This window comes from Neoarius graeffei, chromosome 28 (assembly GCF_027579695.1).
Source record: "Neoarius graeffei isolate fNeoGra1 chromosome 28, fNeoGra1.pri, whole genome shotgun sequence".
Taxonomy (NCBI): domain Eukaryota; kingdom Metazoa; phylum Chordata; class Actinopteri; order Siluriformes; family Ariidae; genus Neoarius; species Neoarius graeffei.
The window spans coordinates 26,492,351-26,507,721 of record NC_083596.1 but is presented as its reverse complement, the minus strand read 5'-3'; the positions used below and the strand labels follow the sequence as shown (position 1 = coordinate 26,507,721).

The window sequence follows — 15,371 nt, the reverse complement described above, 5'->3', positions numbered from 1 at the left end:
CTGTGTAAATAAAAGGTTTTTGTCCTTGCATCCATATCCATGCTTTACCCACAATAAAAATATTAAGTGTAAATGTCAGAATCCAATTCATTAGAGAGAGATAGAGACAGAGCGTGAGAGAGAGATATTGTTTAGAGAGTACATTTTATTTTATTATTAGGTACAGTTGTTATTTTGTGTGCAGTTTATAAATGAAACTTTATCATAGGTATGTATGTACATGAAAAACAAGCTTTATATATGGTTCGCTCCTATCTGCAGTTTCAGCTCTCGTCGTTAGATCTTGGAATGTATTCCCTGTGGATATGGCTCTCCCACTGTATCTGCTGGTGTTTTTCTTTGCTTGTTTTGTGTTCACCACCAGTTGCTTTATATTGAGGCAATATGAGTAGTGCTGTCATATCACTACATTATAATTTACATCACTGCCAGCAACGTCATGACTGGTCACAACACACAAATCGTATGATTTCAATTCCCACTGGAGCCAAAACAAAAGATTTCTGTAAATGTTACAAGGTTGACGGGGTAGATAAACTTTTCAACTTTGCCGTTTTGCTCCCATTCCCACACGACACCATTACTGCATAATAAAGGAAAATACTGTATATGATTTTCACTGTGAATAGGAAAGGGGTATATGTTTAAAGGTAGACTGTCTTTCAGATTTTTCAAGTTTAGATCATAAAAAGAATTTTCCCCGACACCCAATTATTTTTGTTTAGTGGACAGAAAGCTACTGAATTCAAATCACAGACTTCCAATTTTATTAGGTTTTTAAAAAATAGAATAATTAATGAATTTTATGCCACATGGCTCTAAATTCTCAGCTATTTTTTTTTCCTGCTTCACCATGACCCAATTCAAGCTGCATCATGTGGTGGGCTTCCCCTGTTCATGCAAGGCATTGTGGGATACAAATCTGAAATGGGAGAGGAAAATAGAGAACACGAATTAAATGTGAAAGACAGATTACAGTAATGGAAAACGAGAAGAAAAGACATTATGTTGCAAAGGAAAGGAAACGCAAGACCAAACTAATAAATATTGGTGGTCAGTGAGCACCTCGGTGTGATCAGCTGTTCGATGTAACTGTCAGTGCACAGTCAAGGTAAACCTGTAGATGGCAGTAATGCAACACTAGATGCCAACTGCGGTAAAACCCAAAAGAAAGAAAAGAAGAAGCAGGTAAACCAGTGCATGCGCACACCGGACTTCCTCTGTCTGCTTGACTGCGCGAAGCGAGCGATTTCATGCACATTATTTGTTAGGGAATCCCCTCAAATTAAATAACTTCCCAGCCATGGGTTTATATCTCACAATGACCAAATTTCAGAGGGAAGTAAGTTTCAATGATTTTATGAAATTGAAAGGCTGTGTAGCTTTAACTGCTGGTGAACAGAGCAATGGGAAAGAGGAGGGATGTGAGCCCCCTGCTGGGCAAACAATTCACACAATAACATTAATACAGAGATAAAACAGACAGGAGAACTAATGCTTTTTTGATCATAGGCTAGGTAAACAAAAAAAAAGAGGGAGAGAAATACAGTACTTGTGAAAAACTGCAAATTCTTAAAGCCCTGAGTGTCTATTTTCATATGAGCCATTCAACAATATTTTGGAGTGTGACACAACAAATAAATTCAATGCTGAACACGAGCATGCCCAAAACAGGAGGAAGTCCCTTTTTTGGCCTCTGCTTAAAAAAAAATAAAATAAAATAAAGACTTAATTTTGTTTAATAGTAGTGCTGGCTGTAATTTACAGGTTTATATTAATGTGCTCATTCTAATACATTATATTTTTTTCTATTGTCTGTTTGTAACTCAAAAGGAGTAATAATTCCTTCAATTGTATGGCAGACACAATCCCATCCTAATAATAAACAAATTTAAAAACCGTGCTATTTAACAAACATAGAATCATTAATATAGTAAAGTCTTCTATAAGGAGATGTTTGCTTAACATTTATGGAAGGAGTCTCAGGTGTCAGTGCTTTGTAACTGTCAGTAAGTTTTCCTCTCTTCAGGACAGAAGACTTTCCAGTTTCTTGGCATGGTACAAGACAATCTGTGTTTTATAATTAGGAAATAGGAATAGGAAGAAATAGGAATAATGAAATAGTCAACCTGTAGTAATGGCCCCCTACTTTGATTGCCCTATAACAATACATTGAGTTTTATTACTCAAACACACTTACTTAGTAATCAAATGGCATATAAGCCATATGAATATCCCCACACCAGTGAATTTAGTTAATTTAGGATACTCTGTGAGTGAATTCTGCAGCTGCATTTTGCTCTGTATCTCCTGATATGCATACATCAAACCCAGTCTGTGCTGAAACTGCTTTATAAATGCCATACTTGTGATACTTAGGAAAGTGCATAGTGGCATAGTTTAATACACCTTTAATGTTCTCATATCAGCCTCATCAGCCTTACTACATTATGTTTCAAGATAGTTTGCTAATCATGAGATTATTAATCTCAATTTAGCTCCCTCTGTAAAAGACCCAGAGTTCTGTTTTAAAACCACTTTGATTTATTTAGGAACTCCAGTAACACATCACTACATACCATATGATGTGACTGTATTCACAATATTGACCGTGTTAGCAATACAACTTTCAGAGTTCTTGAAAGGAACAGGCAGAATTCTTAACCACTTTTTGAAGGACACCAAGATGGGTTGTTTTATGCTTAAAAAGCTGCCCTTGATGTCTCTTTTCTTTTTTTTTTTTTTTATTCTTACAATTTTTTTGCCAGGGTACAAATGACGTAAATGTAGCCTCAAATCATACAATACTATAGTTCTTATCATCCTTAAGTGAGTTTTTCCCATGTCAAAGACTACAGGGTATAAAATATTTTTACATATTACAATTTGAAAATCAATATATGTAAGTAATGAGACTTGAACTGTTTCCTGTCACATTAACAGAAAAGTCAGCAGTTTTTGTAGAAGAACAGGGAATGAATACACACTTTACAAATTTATAATACACAATGTGCTGCATATTCAAATACTGTCCTGTTGTACAAGGTATTTTTTTGAGATCAGATTTGTTAGTACCATAGATAAACATATTATAGACCATAATAGCTCATGATGTCATTCTGTACAGAGGGATGTGAAGCTTCTGGCTGCCATACTGGTGTGCCTTCTCCATGCTGTAAAATGACACAATGTGAACGTGATATAAACATTGTTTTATCTAGTGTGACTCAGACATTAGCCAAATAACCAATCTTTTCCCCAGGTATCAAAAGTACCTTGCTAGATTGGACTCTATTTGTCACAAATTTATGTTAATTAAGTAAAGTGGCTTGACTTGGAAAAGTGGATTAAAATGGAAAAAGTATCCAAGTCAAATAAACATACTGAATTTTTCAAAATGCACGATTTTCAGAAATAATCAGTAATCTGAAAACTTGAAAAATGGTGTTAATTGGGAACACTTCCTTTTGAAGCATATGAGCCAAGGCATAATAAAACTCCTGTCACCTTTCTAGGTCCATAATATGCTATGTTTAGCTGGAGAAGCAAAACACCATATCAGTGTTTACTGCAAGTCACACACCCCAATATTATCATAGAAGCATCATAAGAGCAGCACACGTTGCAGCAGGAATTTACACCACAAATGTGATTGGAATAGAATAAAACAATTAAATAAATAAACAAATACTGGATGCATATCTGCATACATGAAACCAATTATAATACATTTTCATTTAATCTTCAAAAAGACTGGCCCATCAGGTCCAGTGAATCACAGCCTTTCATGTCATTGTCCATATTCTACAATTCAAATAATACAGTTTAGTTTTATTCATTTATTATATATTTATATGAAAAGTCTGTGGAACATGTTCTGTTTGGAGGCCCCTCAAGAGTTTGATGTGTCTGAATGTCTTCATCTTGCTCCACTGAAAAAAATAAAATGGACAGGTCGACTAATATTCAGTAACATACTGATTTTTATATGTGCACTAGTCATGCATGAGTGCTTCTCTCTCCTTTAAAGGAAATTACTTAATTCACCCTATTCACAAGAATCTTGAGAATAATTCTGCTGAATATGGCACAATCTGTGATGTCTTGACCTGTGTTTTTCTTTGACTATGCAGATGAATTATTGACAGCTGAGCTGTATCCAAAAGCATCCCCCACAATGCACCAATACTGTACATGGTCCAAGCAAGAGTGGGAAAGTAAGGAACACACGAGCTTCTCTCACAGAGCAAGCAGGATGGCAAAAATGGATTGTCGAGGTGACCTGCAATCAGACAAAATATCATTAAACAAGAAACATCTATTTTAAGCATTTCATATATATATATATATATATATATATATATATATATATATAGGTCCGTCTCAGAAACTGGTCTCTCATGTGGGACATTATGGTCAAAAAATAAATTTTCTAATTTTACTATTTTTTTTTGCATTTACCTAACACTCAATGTTTCTTTCGTCATGTTTAATAAGAATAAAGATAGCATCTTGCTTTATCTGGCCTCCACTGTGGAAAATTTTCTGATTACAATTTAAATGCTTTTGCAAAATTTATTTACATATAAAATAACTACATCATGAAGAATTAAAGCCCCTCCTTCACAGATGAGTGAAAATATTGAATAAATTTCCTCTTTTTGATTGCTTGGGTTAAAAATGCCAAGTTATGATGACTGAATTGATTATTCACTTACGGTAAATATGAATAATATGATACATTTTGGGTATTTGATATGGCGAAATAGGACACAATGGAAAAATCAAGAATACACTGGAAAGATGAGAATAACGGCGGTGGTAAAAGAACAGCGACTGTACCAGCTGAAGGTCGCGCGAGTTTCTGCTGCGGCGCGCGAGCAACGGGACATCACTACCGCACCGAATGGAACGTGAGGTGGGGGCGGGGCAAAATGACTGGCCATAGATTCTATCAAAAGTTCGATCTAAATTGACCATGGTTACAAAATATTGGCCAAAAATACACAAACACTACAAAATATGAAAGTAAGATGAAAAAGAAACATTCTATTGCCTTATACTGCAAGACTAAAACAAAATAAAGCTGTCAAAACTCACCTTTTCAGTGATAACGTCTGAACAGATCACCCGCGTAACAGAAAGACCGCAAATGGAAGCACGATCAACTTCTAACTGTTGGAGTGGAAAATTCCATTCTACGCATGCAAATTGTTAATGTGTGTCCTTCCCCGCACACAAATAACACACTACGGTAAAAAATAGACCACAACTAATTTTATAGCTCAGAAATTCATACAAGACCAGCTACCATTGTAACATTCTGTAAGAAACATATTCTATACCTAATTTTCAGCTTTCGTTTAAAAAAAAAAACAAAATTGCAGATTTATAACTAAATTTTTATATGGCGTAGTGATTTTAAGTTACTACTTTTGGTGAGGTAGTGACCTTGACCCTGAGGCTTTCCGTTTAGATCAAAACACACGATCGTATTGGTTTTGGCTATGCGGAAAATGGAGTTACAACGGTGATCAAATATTTTGCATGATGTTCTATTACGGTTATGATTATTCTGTGAGCACACCAATCCTTAGGTGTATAAAGTTACAACTTAAAATACAATTAGTGATAATTGTAGACTTTTCAGTGGACCACAACCTTTTTAAGGGAATGCAACGTAGTCAACCATTTATCATGTCCCAGATCAAGCCGCCATTTTTCCACAAATTTGCAGAATTTTTGCCAAATTCTGAATATTCACATCAAAGATTTAGTTTTATCTGTATTATTTCTTTCATCATTTTATTTCAAATTAAAACCAACATCACCATTCAAAACCATACAGTTTATTGACTGTGAGTATATTTAGTGGGGTACCCCCACAGTACCCAGCTTCTAAGACAGACCCATATAAAATTAAATTCTATCCAAATTCATTGGATATGAGCAATCGTGCACTGTGATTGGCTACTCTACTACTAGGATATCGGCTCATTTACCATGAGTAGAGAAAAACAAAATGGCGGAGTGCATCAAGTCAGATATCACTTTATCAAGTACAGTATTTAAAAGAAACAGAAATGGCTAAAAGAATATTGTCGTCTACCCCCCTCAAATCTCCTGTTACACACTTCAGCCCAGTCGGTGGTGCCAAACTGCCAAAATCCCTGAAGAAGAAAATGGCGGACCGTGTTACTGAACTAACCAAGAATGAAATAAAAACTCTACTCAAAACCAAAACCCCTCCAAAAAGCAACAAAATATGGAATAAAATTTGATGGGAAGAATGTATCTTTTTTTATTTTTCAAGTATTATTATTATAGCATTTTTCACAAATTGCTACCGTCATTTTGCCGGTTTGTTTACGTTCTAAGTGGAAATGATTTTGTCAGACATTTTGTATAAAGTTATTATTTATTGAATTTGCAAAAAAAATGCTCTGTTTCTCAAAATCCAGTGAACGTGGATAGAATAAAACAGTTATTTCACTCAATTTCATTGTACATGGCTTGTAGCCAACTTGGTGCTATGCGCCTCATCGGCTACCAGCGCATATCCGACTCAATTTTATGGAATAACTAATATATAAAATATAATTATACAGAGCTCTGGAAAAAATTAAGAGACCTTTTCAATTTTTTTCTTAAATCAGCATCTCTATGTACGGCAGCCATTTCATTCCAGTGACTGTGCTAGAATTCCAACACAAGCACACCTCATTTTACTTAGGTACTGATTAGGTGATCACCTGAATCAAATCTTATTTAACAAGGAAACGTATAAAAACCGCTGCCGTGGTCATCACTATCCTCTTGCAGTAGGACCAGTTTGGATGGCAAAAACAGTCCTAGTAGTACCTTAAATTTAATTGAACTAAAAAAAATATCTATTCATCATGCCAAAAGTGTTAAGTTTTGAGTGAGAAAAAAAAGGGTTCAATTCTGGCTTTACTGGCAGAGGGATACAGTGAGCATCAGGTTGTTTCCATCCTCAAAACAGCTGTCCACTAACCGGGATGATCGTCAACTCCTTCAAATGTCACTCAACAACTGTAGGATGACCTCAAGTGACCTACAAAAAGAATGGCAAATGGCAGCTGGGGTTAAGTGCACGGCAAGGACAGTTTGAAACAAGCTCCTCAGGGCAGGGTTGAAGTCATGCAAAGCTACAAAAAAGCACTTCATCAAAGAGAAGCAAAGAAGAACCAGGCTGAGGTTTGCTAAAGACTATAAGGATTGGACCGTAGAGGACTGGAGTAAGGTCATGGGGGGCAAGCGTCAGTTTGTGAATGGAGGGCGGGGCCAGGGAAGGTGAGTGGCAAAGTCAGTACACCTGTGGTTGATTAATGTGTGTGTGTGTGTTTTGCAGTGACAACGGAGGATAGAAATGGGGGGAGAGAGTGAAGAAGGGGGATCTCTGCTGACCAGAGCACATCTGTACTGTATGTTGTCTGTGTGTGACAGTGTGAAAAAATAAAGAAAGCTGAAAAGCGAAAGTAAAGAAAACTGCAAAATAAAGTCTGTGCTCACCTCATTTCCCGCCTGCCACGCTTTAGTATCCCGGCTTTCGGCACCACTGTGGTATGTCCCTAACATGGGTGGAATACTGAAGCGCAGCAGGTGTGAAATTAGGTGAACACAGACTTTTTATTTTACAGTTTTCTTTACTTTTGCTTTTCAGCTTTGTTTCACAGTCTTACTCTGAGATGCACACAACACACAGATGTGCTCTGGTCGACAGAGATCCCCCTTCTTCGCTCTCTCCCTCCTTTTCTATCCTCCGCTGTCACCGCAAAACACACACACCCATTAATTGACCACAGGTGTACTGACTTTGCCACTCACCTTCCCTGGCCCTGCCCTCCATTCACAAACTAATGCTTGGCTACGCCTTCACTGCCACAGTCATCTTCTCTGATGAGTCTAATTTTCAGCTTTTCCCATCACCTGGTTGTCTAATGGTTAGATGGAGACCTGGAGAGGCCTACAAGCCACCATTTCTCACACCCATTGCAACATTTGGTGGAGGATTGGGGATGATCTGGGGTGCTTCAGCAAGGCTGGAATGGGGCAGGTTTTGTTTGTGAAGGACACATGAAGCCATGTACAATGTTATCCTGGAAGAAAACTTCCTTCCATTTGCTCTGACAATGTTCCCTGATTCTGAGGATTGGGTTTTCCAGCAGGACAATGCTCCATGCCACACAGCCAAGTCAATCAAGGTGTGGATGGAGGACCACAAGATCATGGCCAGCCCAATCTCCAGACCTGAACCCCATTGAAAACCACTGAAATGTGATCAAGAAGAAGATCACAAGGTCACAGGCCACCAAACAAAGCTGAGCTGATTGAATTTTTGCACCAGGAGTGGCATAAATCCACTCAAGAGCAACGTAAAAGACTGGTTGAGAGCATGCCAAGCTGTATGAATGCTGTGATTAAATGTCAGGGTCATTACACCAAATATTGACTTCTGAACTCATCCTAAGTTCAAACATTAGTATTGTGTTGTTTAAAATTGAATATGATATTGATTTCTATGCATTATTCAAGGTCTTAAAAGACTTAATCGTTTTATTTTGACCAATTGTCATTTTATGCAATTAAATGTTCTAACTGACAATATTTTCATGTGGAATTTGAGGGAAATAAAATTTATGGAATAAAACAAAAATGTCAATGTTCCTCAAACCATACCTATATATAGTAAAACCAGAGAAACTGATAGTTTTGCAGTGGTCTCTTAATTTTTTCCAGAGCCGTGTGTGTGTGTGTGTGTGTGTGTGTGTGTGTGTGTGATATATAAAAAAGTACTGAGGCACCTTACTGTTTTATATACACACACGTGTGTGTGTGTGTATAAAACAGTAAGGTGCCTCAGTACTTTATATATATATATATATATATATATATATATATATATATATATATATATATATATAATCTCATCATCCCTAGCCGCTTTATCCTTCTACAGGGTCGCAGGCAAGCTGAAGCCTATCCCAGCTGACTACGGGCGAAAGGCGGGGTACACCCTGGACAAGTCGCCAGGTCATCACAGGGCTGACACATAGACACAGACAACCATTCACACTCACATTCACACCTACGGTCAATTTAGAGTCACCAGTTAACCTAACCTGCATGTCTTTGGACTGTGGGGGAAACCGGAGCACCCGGAGGAAACCCACGCGGACACGGGGAGAACATGCAAACTCCACACAGAAAGGCCCTCGCCGGCCACAGGGCTCAAACCTGGACCTTCTTGCTGTGAGGCGACAGCGCTAACCACTACACCACCGTGCCGCCCTATATATATATATATATATATATATATATATATATATATATATACACACACATACATATATATATATATATATATATATATACACACACATACATATATATATATATATATATATATATATATATATATACACACACATACTAGTGCATCTCAGAAAATTAGAATACCATGAAAAAATTCCTTTTTTTTCATAATTTAATTCAAAAAGGTAAACTTTCATATATTCTATATTCATTACATGTAAAGTGAAATATTTAAAGCCTTTTTTGTTTTAATTTTGATGATTATGGCTTATAGCTCATGAAAATCAGAAATCCAGTATCTCAAATTATTAGAATATTCCCTAAGATCAATCAAAAAAAAGGATTTACAATACAGAAATGTCCAACTTCTGAAAAGTATATTCATTTATACACTCAATACTTGGTTGGGGCTCCTTTACCGTGAATTACTGTATCAATGCGGTGTGGCATGGAGGTGATCAGTCTGTGGCACTGCTGAGGTGTTATTGAAGCCCAGGTTGCTTTGATAGTGGCCTTTAGCGTATCTGTATTTTTGGGTCGGGTGTTTCTCATCTTCCTCTTGACAATACCCCATAGATTCTCTATGGGGTTCAGGTCAGGCAAGTTGGCTGGCCAATCAAACACAGTAATATCATGGTCAGCAAACCATTTGGTAGTAGTTTTGGCACTGTGGGTAGGTGCTAAGTCCTGCTGGAAAAGGAAATCAGCATCTCCAAAAAGCTCGTCAGCAGATGGAAGCATGAAGTGTTCTAAAATCTCCTGGTAGATGGCTGTGTTGACTTTGGACTTGATAAAATACAGTGGACCAACACCAGCAGATGACATGGCACCCCAAATCATCACAGACTGTGGAAACTTCACACTGGGCTTCAAACACCTTGGATTCTGTGCCTCTCCACTCTTCCTCCAGACTCTAGAACCGTGATTTCCAAATTAAATGCAAAATGTACTTTCATCTGAAAAGAGGACTTTGGACCACTGAGCAACAGTCCATTTCTTTCTCTCCTTAGCCCAGATAAGACACTTCTGACATTGTCTCTGGCTCAGGAGTAGCTTGATATTAGAAATGTGAAAGTTGTATCCCCTTTCTTGAAGATGTCTGTTCGTGATGGGTCTTGATACACTGACACCAGCCTCAGTCCACTCCTTGTGAAGCTCTCCCAAGTTCTTGAATCAACTTTTCTTGACAATCCTCTCAAGACTGCGGCCATCCCTGTTGCTTGTGCACCTTTTCCAGCCACCCTTTTCAGCAATGACCTTTTGTGGCTTACCCTCCTTGTGGAGGGCATCAGTGATCATCTTCTGGACAACAGTCAAGTCAGCAGTCTTCCCCATGATTGTGGTTGTGTGTACTGAACTAGACCGAGAGATACACTGCGTTCATACTGTTTTACTCAAACTCGAAATGAAATATTCTAATGTTTTGAGATTTTTTTGTTTTTGTACTGTATATCATACTGATTAAAATTAAAATAGAAAAATGCTTGAAACATTTTAGTTTATGTGTAATGAGTCTATAATATACAGTGGGGCAAAAAAGTATTTAGTCAGCCACCAACTGTGCAAGTTCTCCCACTTAAAAAGATGAGAGAGGCCTGTAATTTTCATCATAGGTACACTTCAACTATGAGAGACAGAATGGGGGGAAAGAATCCAGGAAATCACATTGTAGGATTTTTAATGAATTAATTGGTAAATTTCTCAGTAAAATAAGTATTTGGTCACCTACAAACAAGCAAGATTTCTGGCTCTCACAGACCTGTAACTTCTTAAGAGGCTCATCTGTCCTCCACTCGTTACCTGTATTAATGGCACCTGTTTTAACTTGTTATCAGTATAAAAGACACCTGTCCACATCCTCAAACAGTCACACTCCAAACTCCACTATGGCCAAGACCAAAGAGCTGTCAAAGGACACCAGAAACAAAATTGTAGACCTGCACCAGGCTGGGAAGACTGAATCTGCAATTGGTAAGCAGCTTGGTGTGAAGAAATCAACTGTGGGAGCAATTATTAGAAAATGGAAGACATACAAGACCACGGATAATCTCCCTCGATCTGGGGCTCCATGCAAGATCTCACCCCGTGGGGTCAAAATGATCACAAGAGCGGTGAGCAAAAATCCCAGAACCACACGGGGGGACCTAGTGAATGACCTGCAGAGAGCTGGGACCAAAGTAACAAAGGCTACCATCAGTAACACACTACGCCGCCAGGGACTCAAATCCTGCAGTGCCAGACGTGTCCCCCTGCTTAAGCCAGTACATGTCCAGGCCCGTCTGAAGTTTTCTAGAGAGCATTTGGATGATCCAGAAGAGGATTGGGAGAATGTTATATGGTCAGATGAAACCAAAATAGAACTTTTTGTTAAAAAATCAACTTGTTGTGTTTGGAGGAGAAAGAATGCTGAGTTGCATCCAAAGAACACCATACCTACTGTGAAGCATGGGGGTGGAAACATCATGCTTTGGGGCTGTTTTTCTGCAAAGGGACCAGGATGACTGATCCGTGTAAAGGAAAGAATGAATGGGGCCATGTATCGTGAGATTTTGAGTGAAAACCTCCTTCCATCAGCAAGGGCATTGAAGATGAAACGTGGCTGGGTCTTTCAGCATGACAATGATCCCAAACACACCGCCCGGGCAATGAAGGAGTGGCTTCGTAAGAAGCATTTCAAGGTCCTGGAGTGGCCTAGCCAGTCTCCAGATCTCAACCCCATAGAAAATCTTTGGAGGGAGTTGAAAGTCCGTGTTGCCCAGCGACAGCCCCAAAACATCACTGCTCTAGAGGAGATCTGCATGGAGGAATGGGCCAAAATATTAGCAACAATGTGTGAAAACCTCGTGAAGACTTACAGAAAACGTTTGACCTCTGTCATTGCCAACAAAGGGTATATAACAAAGTATTGAGATTAACTTTTGTTATTGACAAAATACTTATTTTCCACCATAATTTGCAAAAAAATTCTTTAAAAATCAGACAATGTGATTTTCTGGTTTTTTTTTCTCATTTTGTCTCTCATAGTTCAGGTATACCTATGATGAAAATTACAGGCCTCTCTCATCTTTTTAAGTGGGAGAACTTGCACAATTGGTGACTGACTAAATACTTTTTTGCCCCACTGTATAACATTTTCACTTTCTTAAATAACTGATGGAAAATATTGAACTTTTTCACAATATTCTAATTTTTTGAGATGCACTAGTATATAAAATTAGTACTGAGGCACCTTACTGTTTTAGTACAAACTTTGTTGTAGAGATCTTTCGATTACGTTCATTATGTCTTATATTAAATATAGTTAGTTTTTTGTTTCTTTTTTATCAGACATCTAGTTTTTGGGTTTGTTTACCTGACATGTTTCGACGTGCGACTGTCATCTTCCTCAGAGTGTCACCGGATGTTATTGGTGACGCATCTTTTATCAGCTGATGTTTCCGAAGGCGTGGCCTTCCTGTCTGGATTGACAGGTCGGTCACGTCTTCTACTGTCAGTTCGTCCCCTGCAAGATGGCACTCCAGGTATGGGAGAGCATGTATGCTCCCTCATCTCGGTTGATGGTCCTCGGGCTTCACTTACGGATCTCTATGGCCTCCCTGTTTGACAGTAGAAGGCGTGACCGACCTGTCAATCCAGACAGGAAGGCCACGCCTTCGGAAACATCAGCTGATAAAAGATGCGTCACCAATAACATCCGGTGACACTCTGAGGAAGACGATAGTCGTACGTCGAAACATGTCAGGTAAACAAACCCAAAAACTAGATGTCTGATAAAAAAGAAACAAAAAACTAACTATATTTAATATAAGACATAATGAACGTAATCGAAAGATTAAGAATAAGTTACAGAGATGAAAGCATCAAGGAGTTTCACCGCATAGAGAGATTGACACGAAAACGGGCACGCTACAGGAATCACCTGAGATTCAATCTGCGCTGCCGGGATGAGGAAGTCGTACCGGCCAGCCTGAACATCAAGAACCCAATTCCAACCAGAAACGCGGAAAAGATGATCAGGAAAGTGCGGATGACTCTGGTAAAAGAACGGATACGGTGCACAACGGACAAACTAAATAATATCAACAGCGAACTACATAGGGAGATGGAAACTTTCAAACGCCGGTTTCCCCAAAACAAGGAAATGGAATTAGCATTACACGGACACTTGGCAGACATACACGAACAGGAATTCACCATGACAAAAACCCGACAAATACGAAAACTGGACAAACTCATCGCACAGAAAAAGAAGGCAGAACCGGAGCACGCACACATCAACGACAAATGGATTCATAATATATCAAGGTACAAACTCTCACAAGCAGAACGCAGTATATTAGCAAAAGGACTCAACTACGCTGTCACACCGAACAATATACCTCACGATGAATTCATTCTGGCAACTGAATTAGCATGTGAGAAAATACAGGATCAGGGACAAAAAGCAGCACTAAGAAACGCAATAGCTGGTATATTGAAAACGGCCAAACCACCACCCAGTAACATCACCAAACAGGAAGCCAAAGCTATGAGAACATTAGCTAAAAATAAAGATATCACAATCCTCCCAGCAGATAAAGGCAGGACAACAGTTATTATGGACACTGATGAATATGAACGAAAAATGATTGAATTACTCAGTGACAACGCATTTGAAATATTAAAAAAAGACCCAACAGAAGACAAGAAAAAGAAACTTAAAGCACTACTCAAACCACTACTCGATGAAAATAAAATAGATAAGCAGGCATACAATCATTTAGTACCCACAGCCAACGTCATCCCCAGGATTTACGGCACACCAAAAATACACAAACCAGGAACACCATTACGCCCCATAGTAGATAGCATTGGTTCAGTCACATACAACTTATCAAAAGCACTCACCGAAATAATTAAACCATTACTAGGACTCACAGACCAACACTGCAAAAACTCAAAACAACTGGCAGAAGAACTAAAAAACATCAAAATGCAGCAAGACGAAGTTTTCATATCACACGACGTCATATCTCTTTTCACCAGAACACCCACGGAAGCCACCATACAGATAGTACAAGAAAAATTAAAAACAGACAGGACGCTCAAGAAACGCACAAACCTCACTGTACAAGACATCACTCAGCTCCTTCAATTCATCGCCACATCCACATACTTTCAGTTCAGGAATACAATTTACAGACAAAAGGAAGGTTTTGCCATGGGAGACCCACTATCAGCCATCATGTGCGGCTTTTTCATGGAAGATCTGGAACAGAAAGCACTCACTACAATACCAGCAGAATACAGGCCAACACTCTGGAAACGTTACGTGGATGATATACTAGAAAAAGTTAAGAGGGGACACACTCAACAACTCACCGACCATCTCAACACCATAGATAATACCGGTAATATAAAATTCACACATGAAGAAGAAACGGAGCAGTCAATAGCATTTTTGGATTTAAAAATACATCACACAGAAGATGGGGACATCAAAATAAAAGTACACAGAAAACCCACACACACCGACCAATATTTAAACTGGACTTCCGAACACCCCATAATGCACAAAATATCAGTAGTCAGAACATTACATGAACGCACAGCAATAATTACAGATCCACAGGACAAAGAACAGGAGGAACAACATATACAACACGCACTGAAGGCATGTCAATATCCACAATGGGCAATATCCAAAGGGGTGGAACAGGTTAAGAACAACAAAACACAGAAGAAAGAGAAAAAACAAACTAACAAACAAGAACACAGGGGAGTAGTTACATTACCATACATTAGGGGAATAACTGAACGCATTCAAAGAGCAATGAGAAAACACAACATTAACACACCTGTCAAACCATACACAACACTCCGTCAGATCCTGGTTCATCCCAAAGACAGAATATATCCGGACAACAGATGCAACACCATATATGAGATTCCATGTCAATTATGCAATAAAACTTACATTGGGGAGACAGGAAGGAGTTTCAACACAAGAAAAAATGAACATAAGAAAGAGTGCGAAAAGGAGACAGCTATAAGAC

The 15,371-nt window shown here is 38.5% G+C and overlaps 1 protein-coding gene across 2 annotated transcripts in view; it reads right to left on the bottom strand.

The window, feature by feature from the left end:
- Positions 1-4,204: 4,204 nt before the first annotated feature.
- Positions 4,205-15,371, bottom strand: part of ncs1a (neuronal calcium sensor 1a) — a 225,822-nt gene continuing 214,655 nt past the window's right edge. The window contains exon 9 of one of the 2 annotated variants that reach the window (XM_060913112.1): positions 4,205-4,282. The gene's annotated coding sequence lies outside the window, so the exon portion shown is untranslated. Of the gene's footprint in view, positions 4,283-7,005; positions 7,076-15,371 lie in introns of those variants that run through there. The other variant, XM_060913111.1, reaches the window with a different exon arrangement.